The 14,380-nt window shown below is 46.5% G+C and overlaps 1 protein-coding gene across 10 annotated transcripts in view; it reads left to right on the top strand.

The window, feature by feature from the left end:
• LRRC20 (leucine rich repeat containing 20) overlaps nt 1–14,380 on the top strand; it is a 192,947-nt gene that overhangs the window by 42,224 nt on the left and 136,343 nt on the right. The window lies entirely within an intron of this gene.

The raw sequence follows: 14,380 nt of genomic DNA, 5'->3' as shown, positions 1-14,380 counted from the left end.
AAAACACTATTTCCCTTTACAGAAACCATGTTGACTATTGCTCAAGAGTTTGTTTTTCTATGTGTCTGACAATTTTATTCTTAACTATTGTTTCAACTAATTTGCCCAGTACCGACGTTAGACTTACCGGTCTGTAATTGCCGGGATCACCTCTAGAGCCCTTTTTAAATATTGGCGTTACATTAGCTAACTTCCAGTCATTGGGTACCGAAGCCAATTTAAAGGATAGGTTACAAACCTTAGTTAATAGTTCTGCAACTTCACATTTGAGTTCTTTCAGAACTCTTGGGTGAATGCCATCGGGTCCCGGTGACTTGTTAATGTTGAGTTTATCAATTAATTCCAAAACCTCCTCTAGTGACACTTCAGTCTGTGACAGTTCCTCAGATTTGTCACCTACAAAAGCCAGCTCAGGTTTGGGAATCTCCCTAACATCCTCAGCCGTGAAGACTGAAGCAAAGAATCCATTTAGTTTCTCCGCAATGACTTTATCGTCTTTAAGCGCTCCTTTTGTATTTCGATCGTCAAGGGGACCCACTGGTTGTTTAGCAGGCTTCCTGCTTCTGATGTACTTAAAAAACATTTTATTACCTTTGGAGTTTTTAGCTAGCCATTCTTCAAACTCCTCTTTGGCTTTTCTTATTACACGCTTGCACTTAATTTGGCTGTCCTTAATTTGTGCTCCTTTCTATTTGCCTCACTAGGATTTGACTTCCACTTTTTAAAGGAAATCTTTTTATCTCTCTCTGCTTCTTTTACCTGGTTGTTAAGCCACAAGTGGCTCTTTTTTAGTTTTTACTGTGTTTCTTAATTTGGGGTATACATTGAAGTTGGGCCTCTATTATGGTGTCTTTAAAAAGCGTCCATGCAGCTTGCAGGGATTTCACTTTAGTCACTGTACCTTTTAACTTTTGTTTAACTAACCCTCTCATTTTTGTATAGTTCCTCTTTTTGAAATTAAATGCCACAATGTTGGGCTGTTGAGATGTTCTTCCCACCACAGGGATGTTAAATGTTGTTATATTATGGTCACTATTTGCAAGCGGTCCTGCTATAGTTACCTCTTGGACCAGCTCCTGCGCTCCACTCAGGGTTAAATCTAGAGTTGCCTCTCCCCTTGTGGGTTCCCGTACCAGCTGCTCCATGAAGCAGTCATTTAAAGTATCGAGAAATTTTATCTCTGCATTTCGTCCTGAAGTGAAATGTTCCCAGTCAATATGGGGATAATTGAAATCCCCCACTATTATTGGGTTCTTAATTTTGATAGCCTCTCTAATTTCCCTTAGCATTTCATCATCACTATTACTGTCCTGGTCAGGTGGTCGATAATAGATCCCTAATGTTATATTTTTATTAGAGCATGACATTTCTATCCATAGAGATTCTATGGAACATGTGGATTCACTTAAGATTTTTACTTCATTTGAATCTACATTTTCTTTCACATATAGTGCCACTCCTCCTCCTGCACAACCTGTTCTGTCCTTCCGATATATTTTGTACCCCGGAATGATTGTGTCCCATTGATTGCTCTCAGTCCACCAGGTTTCTGTGATGCCTATTATATCAATATCCTCCTTTATCACAAGGCACTCTAGTTCACCCATCTTATTATTTAGACTTCTAGCATTTGTGTACAAGCACTTTAAAAACTTGTCCTTGTTTGTCTGCCCTTTTCTGATGTGCCAGATTCTTTTTTTATGTGACTGTTTATCATCTGATCTGGCCCTTACATTGTCCTCTTCCGTCCTCTGTTCCTGACTATAACCTGGAGATTCTCTATCATCAGACTCTCCCCTAAGAGAAGTCTGTGTCTGATCCACATGCTCCTCTGCAGCAGTCGGCTTTCCCCCATCTCCTAGTTTAAAAACTGCTCTACAACCTTTTTAATGTTTAGTGCCAGCAGTCTGGTTCCACTTTGGTTTAGGTGGAGCCCATCTCTCGTGTATAGGCTCCCCCCATCCCAAAAGTTTCCCCAGTTCCTAATGAACGTAAACCCCTCCTCTCTACACCATCGTCTCATCCACACATTGAGACTCTGAAGCTCTGTCTGCCTACCTGGCCCTGCGCGTGGAACTGGGAACATTTCTGAGAATGCCACCATAGAGGTCCTGGATTTCAGTCTCTTCCCTAGCAGCCTAAATTTGGCTTCCAGGACATCTCTTCTACCCTTCCCTGTGTCATTGATACCTACATGTACCACGACCACCGGCTCCTCCCCAGCACTACACATAAGTCTGTCTAGAGATCCGCAACCTTCGCACCAGGCAGGCAAGTCACCATACGGTTCTCCCGGTCATCACAAACCCAGCTATCTACGTTTCTAATGATCGAATCTCCCATTACTAACACCTGCCTTTTCCTAGAAACTGGAGTTCCCTCCCCCGGGGAGGTAACCTCCAGTGCGAGAGGCAACCTCAGCACCATCTGGAAGGAGGGTCCCAACTATGGGAAGGTTTCCCTCTGCTCCCATTGACTGCTCTGCTTCCCTGGGCCTTTCTTCCTCCTCAACAGCACAGGGGCTGTCTGACTGGAGGTGGGACAATTCTACAGTATCCCGGAAAGCCTCATCAACATACCCCTCTGCCTCTCTTAGCTCCTCCAATTCCGCCACCCTGGCCTCCAAAGTCCGTACGTGGTCTCTGAGGGCCAGGAGCTTCTTGCACCAACTGCACACATACGCCACCTGCCCACAGGGCAGGTAATCATACATGCTACACTCAGTGCAATAAACTGGATAGCCCCCACTCTCCTGCTGGGCTTCTGCCTGCATTGTCTCCTAGTTAATGAAAGGGTGGTTTTAAAGAAGGAGGTTTTGAATGTAGTTTGGTTTATAGGTTTTAAGGGGACTAAAGGGGCATAGATAGAACTGACAAGGGACCCCCACTCCCTTCCCGCACTCCCTTGTGAAACTCCCTGTTAGCAGCCCCTGTTCACAAAGCTCTCTGGTCGCTTGTGCATGGCTTTATAAAGCCCTGGCCTGAGTGAATGCTGCGCCCACTGATTAAGGCTCAGCCAATTACTAGAGGCTTCTAGCTTTCAAACCTCCCTTTGAAGCTCACAGCCTCCAACTGCCAGCCACAGCACACGGTCTTTCAACCAACCAAACAAACAGACTGACAAACACAAGCTCAACACACAGCAAGTAACCCCCAAACACAAACAAACACACACTTCAGACAGTCACTTACCCCACAGATGCTGTATTTGCTCCTCCTTCACCTGGAGAACTCCCTTGCAAAACTCCCTGTTAGCAGCCCCTGTTCGCAAAGCCAAAGGACATTCTTGTATTTTACCAGATTGTTGGCCCTGAGCATCATGGTCAGGCTAAGACAAGTCAGTAGCTGAAACATATTGTCCTGCAGAAACCTATGAGAATCTCACTGTTACACACCAGATTCCTGAGGACTACCACTCTTACCAGTCCTGTGGCAACATGCAGATTCCTATCATGATCTTGTTCTGTGTACTACAAGTCCTATTAAAACCACCTTTCAGTTTCAAAGTTGCTAGTTCTCTTCCTCGTCTCACTGAAAGTATCTTGCCTACTGGCAACCTCCTTGTCCGAGGGTGTTTTTGGAGCTTGGCATGCTCTCGGTGAAACCTCAATTGCACGTTCTATCAATGTGGTAACCAGGCTTCCATCCCTAAGGTCACCACACTCTTCTTCATAATAGGAAATGGTGGTATTGTCCTTGTGGTTGAATCCAAACACCCTCAGGAAAAAGAAAATTAGTGCATAAGTTAGATGTGAACAGATTCTGTGGATAAATAAAGGTGTATATGGCAGAGGGATTTAAAACCTAAGATACATTTCCTCTCACTGCTGTGCACTCTGTGAAAAGAGCAGCAATTTTATGGGCAGTGAGATCACACACATTATGAGATCTCTAAGACAGTAGCAGTACAGAGTCTTCAATTCACACTTTGTGTTTGACCAATGGAGTTGACATCCTCACACCTGCTGATTCAGCATCTGGTGAAGGGTGTTATGGAACAGGTTGCTTTCATAACCTTAAGGTTCCTTTTCAGTACTACATGGGCAAAATGAATCTTCCTCTTGCTCTAGAGGTGATTAGGGCCCTACCAAATTCATGGCTGGGAAAAACGCATCACAGACTGTGAAATCTGGTCTCCCCCATGAAATCTGGTCTTTTGTGTACTTTTCCCTATACTATACTCTTTTATACTATAGGGTAAACGTGTATACAAGTATACAGTGTTTCTCAAACTGGGGGTCCCGACCCAAAAGGGGGTCTCAAGTCTAGTGTAGAGGGGTCACAGTATTGCCACCCTTACTTCTATGCTGCCTTCAGAGCTGGGTGGCCAGAGAGCAGCAGCTGCTGACCGGAAACCCAGCTTTGAAGGCTGTGCTGCTCCTGGTGGCAGCGTGGCCTTCAGAGCTCAGCACCCTTCCAGCAACTGCCATGTTCCAGCTACACAGTTCTGAAGGCAGCACAGAAGTAAAGGTGGCAATACCCCGACCACACACAATAGCTTTCAACCCCCTGTTGGGTTGGGACCTCCAGTTTGAGAATGCTGACGTAAGGCCGTTACATGTTTATATTTTGCCATTTTTCAATGTATATTCATGTTCTGTTACAACTCTGTGAAATTTAAGATTTAAATAACTGAAAACATGACATTCAAGATTTTTTAAGTGATATGACCATGAAATTTACAAAAATGGACCATGAATTTGGTAGGACCGTAGAGATGAACTACTGCTTTCTACATCCCACTGTGAAGCCTATCTGACATGGAGGGAACTGAGAGAGGGAAAATTCTGACTTATCGGTGAGTTTTCATTCTTGGACCCTCCACTGTCTAGGAAGGAATACGGCAGAAAATGATCTGGGGGTTATAGTGGATCACAAAGTAAATATGAGTGAACAGTGTTACACTGTTGCAGAAAAAATGAACATCATTCTGGGATGTATTGGCAGGAGTGTTGTGAGCAAGACACAATAAGTAACTCTTCCAGTCTACTCAGCACTGATAAGGCCTCAGCTGGAGTACAGTTCTGGGCACCACACTTTTGGAAAAATGGAGAAAGTACAAAGGATAGCAACCAAAATGAATAAAGGTCTAGAAAACATGACCTACGAGGACAGATTGAAAAAATTGGGTTTGCATTGTCTGGAGAAGAGAAGACTGAGAGGAGACATCATTAACAGTCTTCAAGTACATAAAAGGTTGTTATAAAGAGGAAGGTGATAAATTGTCCTCAGTGGATAAGGAGAGGACAAGAAGCAATGGGCTTAAATTGCAGCAAAGCTGATTTAGATTAGACACAAATCATGTAGGGACATTGTGGAATCTCTGTGTCTGCAGGTTTTTAAGAGCAGGTTAGACAAACACTTGTCAGATATGGTCTAGATAATATTTAGTCTTGCTCCAGTGCAAGGGACTGGACTAGATGACCTATCTAGTCCCTTCCAGTCCTACATTTCTGTGATTCGATGTCAGTCTGATCTTCCCTTGGAGGATTGCATTATGTGAAGGGCTTTTTTCTGGATATTTCTCACTTGTTAAGTAGTTTGAAGGGGAAGAAAGTGTTCCTCTAGGAAATGTTTACACTTTATGTCAAGGCTCTGCTGCAGATAATTTGAGTTGAATAGTACTTCTAACCGTTTGTGTTGCTAGTATATTTTTTTTTCTTCAAGTTTTGAAAGCTATTGCTATGTAGAGTTTTTCCTAAGGGGCAAGCCTAAGACCAGGCTCAGAAAGAAGATTTACTCTGCCTCTAGTTGCCCTGGAGACAAGGAACACCACAGAGTGAACAGTCTGACATGGTGTTAGAATGAAAATTCATAGGTAAAACAGACTTTTCCTTTGTGCAGGAAGTTCAGGGGAGTGGGAAAGCGCCTCTTTCCAACCAATTTGCACATAAGGCTAAGAGTACAACAAGATTCTGTCAGAGGGAGAGCTGGAGTTGTTTGTGTGCTGGCTCAGTTGTTTGTTTGAGTGACGCAGGTGTTCTTTTGGCTCCAGTATGGATTGTTAATGGGCTGAAGGCTTGTGCTAGAGAGAGTCCTGGATGAATAATCTTCTTCCAAACATGCTTGAACCTTGTAGTGATCCAGGTACAAATGTCTCTGTGCCATCTCTACATCATGGATTTTGCTGGTCGCCTCCTTTGTCAGTGTGGCCCCAGACAAACAAACAGATCACAAGACAATGCTGGCACCTCATCTGTCTGCCCTTTCACTATGTACATTCCTCACTGTTATCACAGGCTAGACCAGGGGTTGGCAACCTTTCAGAAGTGCTGTGTCGAGTCTTCATTTATTCACTCTAATTTAAGGTTTCGTGTGCCAGTAATACATTTTAATGTTTTTTAGAAGGTCTCTCTCTACAAGTCTATATATTATATAACTAAACTAGTGTTGTATTGTAAAATAAACAAGGCTTTCAAAATGTTTAAGAAGCTTCATTTAAAATTAAATTAAAATGTTGATCTTATGCCGCTGGCCTGCTCAGCCCACTGCTGGTCTGGGGTTCTGTTCATCTAGGCTGCCAGTGGGCTGAGCGGGGCCTGTGGCCAGGACCCCAACTGGGGAGGGTCCGGCAGCCAGAACCCCAGACCGGCAGCAGGGTTTGCGGGGCTGGGAGCCGGGACCCCAGACCGACAGTGGGCTGAGCGGCTCAGCCCACTGCCGCTCAGGGGTTCCATCCGCTGACTCCTGCCACCCGGGATCCCAGCTGCCAGACCCGCTCACCCCGCTGCCGGTCTAGGGTACCAGCTCTGCCCACATACAGTGGGTACCTACCTTCTCCCTGGTTCTGGTCCATTCTCTTCCTCTCTCTGCATTGAGCTGAGGGTGGGAGTGCACTGAGCACAGGGCTGGGGATGAAGGGTCTGTCCAGGAGCTAGAATGAGGGAGGGGGCTCAGGGTTGGGGCAGGAGGTTTGGGTGTGGGGCATTTACCTGGGCAGCTCCCATTTCTTGTGAGGGGTGCAGGTGGGAATGTGGGGGGAGGGGTGCAGGAGCTCCCGTTTGGTGCTCAGTGTGGGAGTGGGGATGTGGGGGGGCTGGGGATGTGGGAGGGTGCAAGAGCCAGGGTAGAGGGCTGGGTGTGTATGAGGAAGGTACAGGGCTCAGGGCAGGGGCCTGAGGGTGTGTGGGGGTGCAGGGCTCAGGGCAGAGGGCTAGGGGTGTGTGTGTGGGGGGGTCAGGGATCAAGGCAGAGGGCTAGGTGACTGCCCCCCCAGAACCCCCAACCCCCCCGCTCCTTGTCCCCTGACTACCCCCTCCTGGGACCCCTGCCCCTAACTGCCCCCCAGAACCCTATCCCCTATCTAAGCCTCCCTGCTCCTTGTCTCCTAAGACCCTACTCCCTACCTGTCCCCTGACTGCCCTGACCCTTATGAACACCCCTGCCCCCAGACAGACCCCCAGACTCCCATGCCTATCAAACTGCTCCCTGCCCCCTGACAGGACCCCCAGAACTCCTGACCCATACAACCCCCTCTGCTCCCTGCCTCCCCTAACCCCTCTCCACACCCTTGCCTCCTGACAGCACCTCCAGAACACCCGACTCATCCAACCGCCCCAGCTCCTTGTCCCCTGACCACCCCCGCCAGAGACCTCCCCACCCTGACTGCCTCCCCTGGACCCTCCTTACTCCCTATACCCTGACTGCCCTGACCCCATCCACCCCTCACCACCTAACAGACCTTGGGACTCCCATGCCCCATCCACCCCCCCGCTCCCTGACTGCCCCCTCCAGAGACCCCTGCCCCTAACCACCCCCCGCAATCCCACCCCCCCACCCTGCTCCTTGGCCCCGGACCCCTTACCATGAGGCTCCCCGCTCATCCGGAGCCCTGCCAACGCACGCGCAGCCCCACCCCTCAGAATGCTGCGCGCACGGCGGCAGGGCTCCGGCTGAGCGGGGAGCGTCTTTCCCTCCCCACAGAGCCAAACGCCTCCCCCCAGGAGCGCGCAGCTCCGGCCCCCAGAGCGCTGCTCACGCAGTGGCAGGGCTCCAGGGGAAGGAGGGGAAGGCAGGGGAGGGGCCGGCAGCTTGCTGGGCTCGGCCGGATGCTCCGGCCCAGGAGCACGGACCCTGCAGCTTGCCGCGCTGGCAGGATTTTTAATGGCACACTGGAGCCCCAGCCTGCCATTAAAAATCGGCTCACATGCCGTCTTTGGCACGTGTGCCATAGGTTGCCGACCCCTGGGCTAGACGAATGACTCCAGGTCCCCTGTGCTACAGTTAAGCTTCTTAGTTCAGCCTCTTGTTGCTGAAGAAATGCAGTTAAGAAAGCAGTTGCAGTTGCTTGCATCTTTATTTTAAATTATTTCTTTAATATTTAAGCTTATGAGATAGCTTTTCCTTCCCCTCCTCCAACCCCCCCCCCACCATCTTACAGGACACTGTTTTCCTGAAGACGCTTGGCAGAAGCAAAGAACAAATCCTTCAAAACAACAAACAGTTATCTCTGTGTGGCATACTTGTTTTATTTTGTGGGGGATTTTTGCTTTTTGAAGGACAAGACAGAGCAGGGGAAAACAGAAACAACTGTGCTGCTATTCTTGATCTAGTGCCAAAATGGATCTCCTAGATGTATTCAGAGACATGAGACTGAAGGCTGAGTGTGCCCAGTAATCCAAAAGGGCAGATATGATGTAATTACATATCCTGGACAGTACTATGATACTGATTAAATGGCTGCCTTGAATGCTTTGACTGAGTTCTGACCTCAGTGGATTTAGTCTCATAATTATACAGCTCAGACTTCTAGGACCAAGTATACTGGTGTGAATCTAAATTTAACTCTGGTAGTTTACACTGGTTTAACTGAGAGATTACTTTGCCCTTAGTTATCAGATGATTAGATTGCCTCCTCAGCCATAAGCCATTTAGTTATGGCAAATAAACCACACATTCTCTTGCCTATGAAGGATCCTGTTTCCGTAGATTCTTGAATAGCAATTGGTTTCATGAAGGGTGGGCAGGGGACCTTGGTATCAAATAATTTCCTACTTTAGGGTGAGGAGTATAATTATACATCCTGCTTCTTCCCCATGCTTGTGGAGGGATTGAAATACAAGTTTAAAAGAAGGGAAGGGAATCTGGACACAACTGAATATAGAAAGTGGAAAAAGAGGCAAGAGTTGAGGTGATGTTTCAGGGCCCATAATGCATGGTCCCTTGAAATGGACTACTGGCTAACTAGCCTTAATATAATATTTAGCATTTATAGATAATAGTTGTTTACACTCTAAGCACGCACCAAAGCACTAATGCAGGGGTGGGCAAACTTTTTGGCCCAAGGGCCACATCTGGATGTGTTGGATTGCATGCATGCCATGAAAATTGAGGTTGAAAATTGGGGAGAGGTGAGGGAGGGGGGTGAGGGGACTGGGGGTAGGGAGGGTGCTCCAGGCAGGACCGAGGGGGAGGGAGGGAGGAGGGGGAGGGGAGGAGGAGCGGGAGAGGGGGGGCGCAGGCGTCAGGGAGGCCTGCTGGCGCTAGCTCAAGCAGCTAGCAGCCAGCAGCAGCCAGCCTCCCTCTAGAGCGGAGATGTGGCCTGTGCACGCCCTGCTGTGGCCAGCATTGCAGCAGCAGGCATTGTGTGTGGTTGTTGAATTTGTGGGATTGGGGGCAGGGCAGGGGCCCCTACGCCCCCCCCCTGCCTGGTGAGGGTGGCAGAGAGGGCTGCTTGCTGCTGGAGGGAGCCCCTGCATGCTGGAGGCAAGCTGGTGACACCAGCCTGCTGGCACTGCTGGGCTGGGGGGCGTGAGCTCAAATGTCTGAAGGGGTCTGCCTGGCTGCCCTGGGCCACTGGGCCAGTTCGCACTAATGTATTCCTCGTGTTGTTATTAATACATAAACATTAGTGCTATGGAGAGAGAATGTTTATCTGTAACATTAATTCATCAGTCTCATAGCAGCTGGAAGCATTCACATGAGAGGGATGTTAGATCTGCTCCCCTGTCCTCTGCACATTCTGCTTCGGCACATCTGATCATTTTGTGGAGATAGTGCACATGCAAAACTGTGAGGCACGAAGAGCATGTTTTGGAGGGAGAGGATGCTGAAGTTTGCACTGACTGAATATGGAAAGAGACGGAAGTAAATTGCTCTATTTACTTTCAAGGAAGAGTACAAGTAAGATATAGAGATTATAAAAGGGTTCTTAGTTCCTGTTACCCCACTGGAATTCAGGTTTTCAGTTAACTGATTGTATCCAAATAAAAAAAAAAGAAGTTTGAAAGGCACAGGAAAGTAAAGGACTGCAAATGTCAATTTGTTAAAATAAATTTCAGTTGTATAAGCTTCTAAAGAGTTTAATGCCATCTTTTATGCTGCTGTGATAATGTCATGTTGAGCCTTCTGGAACACTCATCTTTGCTTCATGGATTTTCTCTTTATAAGAACATGAGTATTACAATAACAAAATGATTGGAAGTTGAAGCTAGACAAATTCAGGTGGGAAATAAGGTATAAATTTTCAACAGTGAGTGTAATAAACCACTGGAATAATTTATCAAGAGTCATGGTGTATGCTCCATCACTGACAACTTTTAAATAAAGATTGGATGTTTCTCTAAAAGATATGCTCTAGGAATTATTTGGGGGAAGTTCTGTGGCCTGTGTTACACAGGAGGTCAGACTAGATTATCACAATGGTCCCTTCTGACATTGTTTGGAAACTAGGAATTTGCAATGAGAGGGCTCTGAGATATGACCATAAGCATGGGCGAGACAGTGGAAGTACACGGAGGTCACTTTAAGCTAATAACTGGTAAACTCTGTTTAAAATTGGCGCTTCCCTCAATAGTTTAAAAACTCTTAAAGGGAAAACTTTGTTTAAGGGATATTTTGCTCATATAATGCACTGTGTGAATGTTAGATACCACAAGGCAAATCTTAAGAAGGAAGCTTCTAAAATATGTTGGTGCTGGCTCTGCTTGTTCTGCTTGCTTTTTAGTTTTAACTTTTTTTTTTTACTTTTTAGTTGAGGGAGAGGATGGGGGACAGTCCCTGTCTCTGGATGAGCTGGGCAATAACAATTCCTTGCTCATTAAGGCTTCCCCGTGGCTCTAAGTGTTAAATTTATTTAGCAAAGTGATTCAGGAAGTTTGACAAGTGAATGTTCTGAACCCAATGACCCAGTCTCCCTCATGTAAATTGGCTATATAGAATTTCATTTAAAACCACACATCTGCAGGAGTTTCTGTAATCTTCACATTTCATAGCCCTATGAACCGGTACAAGTGGGCATGCTTTCACTGTGTGCCAAGGATCATTGGAGTGTTGTAGAGAAAGTGAATAAGGAAGTGTTATTCACTAATTCACATAACAGAAGACCCAGGGGCCACCCAATGAAATTAATAGGCAGCATGTTTAAAACAAACAAAAGGAAGTATTTCTTCACACAACACAGTTGACCTGTGGAATTTGTTGCCAGGGGATGTTGTGAAGGCCAAAATTATAACGGGATTCAGAAAAGAATTAGATAAGTTTATGGAGGATAGGTCCATCAGTGACAATTAGCTGACATAGTCAGGGATTCAACCCTGTGCTCTGGGTGTCCCCAGCTTCTGACTGCCAGAAGCTGGGAGTGGACAACAGTGTATCACTTGATTATCTGTTCTGTTCATTCCCTCTGAAGCACCTGGCATTGGCTGCTGTGAGAAGACAGGATACTGGGCTAGAAAGACCATTTGTTTCACTGAGTATGGCTGTTCTTATGAGGTGTGGATCTTTCTGAAGCATCATTCCTCCCAGAGCTTCCATGGGGCAGTACACTGACATGTAAGATGTAAGGCTGTCCTCAGAGATGAAAGTAAGCCAGTATGCCCCAGTACGGCGTACTGGGCCGGATTGGCTTCCCATGGTGGCAATTTAAAGGGCCAGGGGCTCCCAGCAGCAGCTGGAGCCCTGGGCCCTTTAAATTGCCCAGAGCCCTGCTGCCAGAGCCCCGGGAAAGTGGCAGCAGGGCTCGGGCAGCAATTTAAAGGGCCCTGGGCCCTTTAAATTGTCCCCGGAGCCCTGGGGTAGCAGCGGCAGGACTCCGGCGGCTATTTAAAAGATCTAGGGCTGCGGCAGCCACTACTGGCCCGGCCTTTAAAATAGCTGCTGGAGACCTGCCACCACCTCCCTAGGGCTCCGGCAATGATTTAAAAGGTCTGGGGCTCTGGTAGCCGCTACTGCCCTGGGCCCTTTAAATCATCCCCAGAGCCTGCTGGAGCAGCAGTGGCAGCAGGGCTCTGGTGGTGATTTAAAGGGCCCGAGGCTCCCACAGCTGCTACTGCAGCGGAGCCCCAGGCCCTTTAAAGCTCTGCCAGAGGCTGGGGCCCCCTCTGATGGTGATTTAAAGGCCACACCTCTTTCGGTTGAGACCCTGCCCCCCACCAAGGACTTTCACCCCTGGCTCTCCTTAATAGGTGCCACCTAAGTCAGAGTGTATAGACCAGTATAATGACACAGGACCAGCTCTAACTACTCATATCTCAATGGAACTGTGCCGCCTTATGCTAGCTGATAACTCCTTCACATAGAATATCAGGGTTGGAAGAGACCTCACAAGGTCATCTAGTCCAATCTGCTGCTCAAAGCAGGACTAATACCCAGACAGATTTTTGCCCTAGATCCCTAAATGGCCCCCTCAAGGATTGAACTCATAATCCTGGGTTTAGCAGGCCAGTGCTCAAACCACTGAGCTATCCTTCCTTTGGTCATAGTTTAACACAATGACCAAAAACCTGAGTTAATAAATTAACTACTAGAACAACTTCTAGTATCAGAGGGGTAGCCATGTTAGTCTGGATCTGTAAAAGCAGCAAAGAATCCTGTGGCACCTTATAGACTAACAGACGTTTTGCAGCATGAGCTTTCGTGGGTGAATACCCACTTTGTCGGATGCGAGTCAAATATAGTGATTTAAAAATAATTTGAAATGTTCTAAATTTATAAGTGTCCTGTTTATGGTTACTATATTTTAAGTTCCTAAATAGAGGATACTGCCAGGGAGGGGGCGGGTACAGCAGTTGCCACTCTTCAGCCACCCAGCTCTAGCTCTGTAGGCTGTTTCCCAGCATCAGCATGGAAGTAAGGGTGGCAATAGCACACCATGCCACCTTTACCTCTGTGCGGCTGCTGATGGTGGTGCTGCCTTCAGAGTTCGGTGGCTGGCCAGCAGCTGCCACTCTCCAGCCATCCAGCTCTGAAAGCAGCACGGAAGTAAGGGTGGCAATACCAAATCATGGACATTTGGTCATATTTCAAAAATCTTCTCTGACGGAGATCAAAGGACCAAAAAAAGAGATCATGTCCAAGAAAACCCAGGTGTATGATAACCCTAGTCCTATTCAAATAATACGTTTTTAACTCGTGAATTTTTATAGTAAAAGTGAGATGGTATTTAAATGCAATGGAGAATTAAAAAACAAAGTCTAATCTCTGTCATTTTACGATGGACAGACAGTTCTCTTTAACTGTGATGTCATCATATACCAGGGAAAGTGGACAAGAGCAAGAAACTGCATCTTATTTATTTGCTTACCTAAAGTCCTGTGCATCTGAATAAGTTCCTACGTCAGTGGAGATGCAGGATGATAATAAAATAGTGGAAGAGAGGCAGAAGTACAACAGCCTGTTGAATTTTGCATTTTTATAACTTCTCCAGTTGCAGGGAAATTTTTATACATATCTGATGGATTCTAAGTCATAGTGAAACTTCATTCTGTATTTATTTTCCCTTGGAAGAATTTGCTTTTGATGTAAGTTGAAAGGAGGCTGTGTTGGTTTGGGAATGATATTAATTCTTCACATATAATAGTCTCAAATCACCTTTTAAAGTTCTGCAGTCTGTGAGCCATGTTGAATCCAGTTTGGGGTCATGTAGTGTCCTCTGCATGTAATGGCAAGAACAGTTTTTTCTGTGCTTAGACTGGGTTGATGTGCTTTTTATGTTTGTTTTCCCAGGATTGAAAGAGACAAGGTCAAATTCACCCCACTATGTTAGTTCTGTATAAACAAGTTCTCCCAGAATCTAAGACCAAGAGAAATGTTTCCTTGATCTTTAAAAATGTCAAGGGAAAGTTCCCTTTTAAAAAGTAAAGCAGATACACCCTCCTGCACTACTTACAATGCAAACACTGCAGTGCTTGGAACATCTAAGCAGAGAAAAATGTACAAAAACCTTCCCCAATCCATTTTTTAAATAATACAATGTAGTTACCTTTCTGAAATGCTCTGTCACTAGCAACAGACATGGAAACGTGTTTTAAAATTAGGGGCCTAGATTGTCCTACTAAGATCCCCATATGCAGAGAACTCCCTTGCCTACACAGAAGGGGACTCTGGGGTAGGGATGAGAAAAGCACATTGTGTTTCTTGTGCCATCTGCCTCTGCTGGGCTT

The sequence above is a fragment of the Mauremys reevesii genome, linkage group 7 (assembly GCF_016161935.1).
Source record: "Mauremys reevesii isolate NIE-2019 linkage group 7, ASM1616193v1, whole genome shotgun sequence".
Classification (NCBI taxonomy): Eukaryota; Metazoa; Chordata; order Testudines; family Geoemydidae; genus Mauremys; species Mauremys reevesii.
This window is presented reverse-complemented; position numbering and strand designations above follow the sequence as displayed.